The sequence below is a fragment of the Mustela nivalis genome (assembly GCF_964662115.1).
Source record: "Mustela nivalis genome assembly, contig: HAP1_SCAFFOLD_1655, whole genome shotgun sequence".
In the NCBI taxonomy this organism is placed as follows: Eukaryota; Metazoa; Chordata; class Mammalia; order Carnivora; family Mustelidae; genus Mustela; species Mustela nivalis.
Window position 1 is genome coordinate 108,199 of NW_028135009.1, and position 5,282 is coordinate 113,480.

Below are 5,282 nucleotides of genomic sequence, written 5' to 3' on the forward strand. Positions count from 1 at the left end.
CTACAAATATTAAATGGGTGAACTGTATGGAATGTGCATTCCATCTCAATACAGCTTTTAAAAAAATCCAATCGCAAGGCCAAGATAATTTTCTTAATTCTCTCTTTTGGGTATATATAGTATACATGATCTAAATATTTCTGTGCATTTATTATATATTAAAAAGGAAAAGAAAATGAAGGAAATGCCTAAGTTCAACTGGTTTGTGAAATCACTTTTCTGTACAAGTTATCCTGAAATCAGTACAGATTCTGTATCCATTCAAAAAAAGAAGATGAGAAATAAGACAATTTTCTGAAACATTCTATTAAACATTATCTTCTGCTTTTACATGGCTTAGCTCATGATGGTAACAGAGAGATCATTTAAAAACATTATTTAGCACACCTGGGTGGCTCAGTTGTTCAAGCATCCAACTCAGGATTTTATCTCAGGTCATGATCTTATGGGTCATGGAATCAAGCCAGCTTGGGGCTCTCTGCTGGGCAGGGGTCTGCTTGAAATTCTCTCCATCTCCCTCTGCCTCTCCAACCGCCCCACCATAAATAAATAAATAAGTCTTTAAAAAAATTATTTAGTAGGAAAAAAAGTCCCAATTTCTGTGAAGAATGATGTATAAGTTTCAACTTTCCTAAGGGTAACTACCATAAGAAAAACATGTATAAAACAAATAACAGAATGAAAGTCAAAGTTTAAGAAATAAGTATATTGTGAAGATACTAAAATTATACTAAATTAATTATAATGAAAAAGAGAAGGAAGTGGTCCATGGAAATAAGCATCCTAAAACACTTCATATTATTTAACCAACTACAGATTAACTTGACATGTTACATTTCATACATACCTGATTCTTACTCTGAGCCAGTTTTTCCTTTAAGTCTTTTACCTCATCTTCTAAATTCGTACAACAACGTGATTTCACCTCCAGTGAAGCCTCTGACATAGACAGTGTTTTTAGGGTATTGGCCAGTTCTTCTTGAAGTTGTCTCATAGAAGCCTAATAAGACATTTCTGTTACTGGTTTTATAAATCATCTTACTATTAAGATATGTTAACAATATATAACTTTAACCTATTTACCTGGAAAATTTCACTACAAACATCGATTCATCTCCTTTTCCTAACATGTACACATTATGGCTGTTTAATGAATTTGGTTAAATACACAAAAAGATGTTATCTGCCTAGTCAGTATTATGTTACTTAGTTAATTAATTCAGCCCCACTACCCTTTCCTTGTAGGTGAATTTTCCCAAAGCTTCCCAATCGACTGAAGTCTCAAAAAGAAATGGGTATATAGGTGGGACTAGCATTGGTAAATTCTACAGTATGAAATGTTTTCCTTCTTTTTTATTAGAGGCTTCAATTAATGTCAGAGTTCCTCACATGTTCAATCCTCTGCTCAAATCCTTTTAATAGATAACTATCTCAGAACATAAGTGAAGTCATTCTAATGGCCTTCAAGACCCTAGATGACCTGGCTTTCACCTCTCTCCCTGACCTCCATTCCTGCTACACAAGAATTCTGCCACCCCTCATTAATCTGAAAATGGAGATCCAATGCCCAGTTAATAAATTACAGAGATACAATTCTCTTTCTGTTGGATAAACTTAGGCCCAAATGATAGTAACTGAGATTTGAAATGAGCAAATTATTTGTAAAATAGCTTAAAAAATTATAAATAGCAGTGGGAAGATTAAATCAAATATAGTTTTGCTAAAGCTCATCACAATTGCCCCAAATTATGATTTAATGAAAAGGAAGGGCCTTCAAAGGATTGAAAGGTCATAAGGATACACGATTTCAGACTAAAAATTCAAATTTACATAAATAATAAAATCGAGCCAACCTAAAATGTATATAAAGGTACTATGTATAGTTTGCATAAATGTACACATATATTAAAGTATATATGTATATACATATATACATATATTTATACTTATAAATATATACTTGTATATATGGATAAAAAGTACTGAGATACTGTACTTTTTATTCAGTTCACTTGGGAAATCTGGAGCTAACTGTCAAGTTAATCCACTTAATTGAATCTCAATTTCAAAATATGCATGCTTTAAAAATCCTCTATGTTTGCAGTGTTGGCTTTTAAAATATATATACATATATACATGGAGAAAATATATATATACAAACACATATATATACATATATATACATATATACATATACATATATACATATATTTTATATATAATATATATATTTTTTATTTTATATTTTATAAATATATATTTAAAAAAGTAAAAGTTTAAGAGAACTTAAAAAAAATGTTCAAAAGAAGTAGCCTTTTTAAATACAAGGAATTTTATCCTACATGAACACAAATTTTAATAAAAATGACAGCTAAATTTGTCATAGATATACAGGTAGATATAGTATGTGAAATAAAATTTCTTTACAAAACACTTAACTAATTCCATCATAGTCTCAAGGTGATTTAGCCTATATTTTAATATAAAAGATCCAAAACTGGGGTGCCTGGGTAGCTCAGTTGGTTAAGTGTCCTACTCTTGGTTTCAGCTCGGGTCATGATCTCAAGGTTTTAAGATCCAACCCTGAGTCAGGCTCTGCACTCAGAGTCTGCTTGAGATTCTTATCCCTCCTTTTCCCTCCCCCTCTACACATCCCCTACTCATGCTCTCTCTCTCTAAAAATAAATGAAATATTTTTTTAAAAATAGCCAACATGCATATTTATTTCAATTTACCCTCCATCCCTTCATTCAGAAAATACACATAGGGTTTATATGAGAAACCAAGAATTCCAATAAATTAATGATTTTAGCTATAAATATCATAGTTCCTATTAGTATAAAACTAAATTTTTCATCTATTTTATACCTAAGTAATATACATTAAATCAAAGGGATATTATAAATAATAGTGATGGAAATATGCAATTTTTATCAAAGACTTACCTGATTGACATTATTTCTTAGATTCCTCAATTCCACATCTAGTGCTGTAAGATTAAATTCAAGTTCTTGTTTCGTTTCAACTTCTTTCTTATACTGCTCTTCTCTTTTTGTTAGTTTCTCCTGAATTCTTCCATATAACATTTCAGCATTTACTCTTTTTTGTATTTCTTGTTTTAGAGTAAATCTGCAAATAAATGTGCTTATTTTAAAATTTGTTTTGTAAACAATAAAAAGCTCATGTTATGATCTGGTGCCACATATGCTCGTTTATTATCCAAATGAAATTTCTATGTTCTCAATTATTTTCCTTTCTAGGGCTCATGTTTGTAATTTCTCACTTCAATCTCTTCCAAAAGACATATATAGTTGAAAAGAAGCAATGAAAAAGCATTATGCTGCTTAGTACTAGTATCTCTGGAAGACATCTCTGGGAGATACTGTAGGGAAAGGAATTTTGAAATTATTCAAGAAAGAATGGAAAATTATTGTTTTTTCCACATACTAGTAATTACTCCTCCATTAGAAAAGATAATTTAGGCCGGCCGCCGCCGCGACCCTGCGAGCTCCGCCGGCCCCGGGATGTTGCTCCGGCCGCGGCGGCCGCCCCCGCCCGAGCCCCCCGCGCCCCCCGCGCCCCCGCGCCGGCATCGCCAGCCAGCCCGGACCCCGAGCCGCAGCGGGCCGGGGGCGCGCCGGGAACCCCGCCGGGGCGGCCCGCCTCACCCGGCGCGCTGGCGGCGTCCGCGTCCCCCGGGTCCCCCGGCCTCCCCGGGTCGCCCGAGTCCCCGGGCTCGGCGCAGCGCACGCCCTGGAGCGCCCGCGAGACGGAGCTGCTGCTGCTGGGCACGCTGCTGCAGCCGGCCGTGTGGCCCGCGCTGCTGCTGGACCGCCGCCAGGCGCTGCCCACCTGCCGCCGCGTGTCGGCCGCGCTGGCCCGCCAGCAGGTGCGCCGCACGCCCGCGCAGTGCCGCCGCCGCTACAAGTGCCTCAAGGACAAGCTCCGTGACGCGCAGGGCCAGCCGCCCGGGCCCTTCGACGCACAGATCCGCGAGCTCATGGGGCTGCTGGGCGACAACGGAAACCGGCGCGGCGGCCGCCGCCGCTCCCCGGGGCCCGGGAGCCCCCCGCGCGGACGCCGCCCGCCCCCCGCCGTGCCCTTCTCGCCCGCGGAGCCAGACGTCCCGCCGCCGCGGTCCACGCGCGGCCCCGTCGCGGACCGGGCCTGGACGCTCAGGTTCAGCCCGACCCCGCCCAAGTCTGCGGACGCCCCTCGAGCGCCCGGCTCCCCGACGGCGCTCTCCACGGCCAGCCCCGCGCCGGGCTGGCCCGAGGACCGCGAGCCTTTCCGCGTTCTGGGATCCCTGCCGCCGCCGGTTCTGGACCCCCCCCCGGGAGGATCCAGACTCGCTGTCCAGCCGCCCGGAGGACCACGCGCCCCCGCAGTCCGCACCCCCGTCGCTGAACGCAGCCCTTCTGCAGACCCTGGGGCACCTGGGCGACATCGTGGCCATCCTGGGCCCCCTGCGCGACCAGCTGCTGACCCTGAACCAGCACGTGGAGCAGCTGCGCGGCTCCTTCGACCAGACCGTGTCCCTGGCCCTGGGCTTCATCTTAGGCAGCGCCGCGGCCGAGCGAGGGGTCCTAACGGACCCCCGAGAGTGAGGCTTGGCCTGCATCCGTCCCTTCTGTAGCACCGTGTACCCTGTGCCCTGACCCCACTCTGTGACCCCCCCCCCCACTCCAAATTTAGGTATGTTCAATAAAAACATTGTTAATTTCTAATTTAAAAAAATAATAATTTAATTACTATTTAAAAAGAGAAGTTCCTGTCTCACACGGAGGTCTTTTATCCATTTTGAGTTTATCTTTGTGTATGGTTTAAGAGAATGGTCGAGTTTCATTCTTCTACATGGATAAAAGACCTCAATGTGAGACAGGACTCCATCAGAATACTAGAGGAGAACATAGGCAGTAATCTCTTCGATATAAGCCACAGCAATTCTTTCAAGATATGTCTCCAAAGGCAAAGGAAACAAAAGTGAAAATGAACTTTTAGGACTTCATCAAAATCAAAAGCTTCTGTACAGCAAAGGAAACAGGAAAACAAAGAGGCAACCCATAGAATGGGAGAAGATATTTGCAAATGACAGTACAGACAAAAGGTTGATATCCAGGATCTATAAAGAACTCCTCATACTCAACACACACAAAAGAGACAATTCACACAAAAGAGACAATTATAACAAAAAATGGGCAGAAGATATGAACAGACACTTCTCCAATGAAGACAAACAAAAGGCTATCAGACACATGGAAAAATGTTCATCATCACTAGCC

At 41.9% G+C, this 5,282-nt stretch overlaps 1 pseudogene across 1 annotated transcript; it reads left to right on the top strand.

The window, feature by feature from the left end:
- Nucleotides 1-3,524: 3,524 nt before the first annotated feature.
- LOC309857993 (undifferentiated embryonic cell transcription factor 1 pseudogene) lies at nucleotides 3,525-4,607 on the top strand (annotated as a pseudogene). The gene has a single exon. The product of its transcript is annotated as an undifferentiated embryonic cell transcription factor 1 pseudogene (transcript).
- The last annotated feature ends 675 nt before the right edge of the window (nucleotides 4,608-5,282 follow it).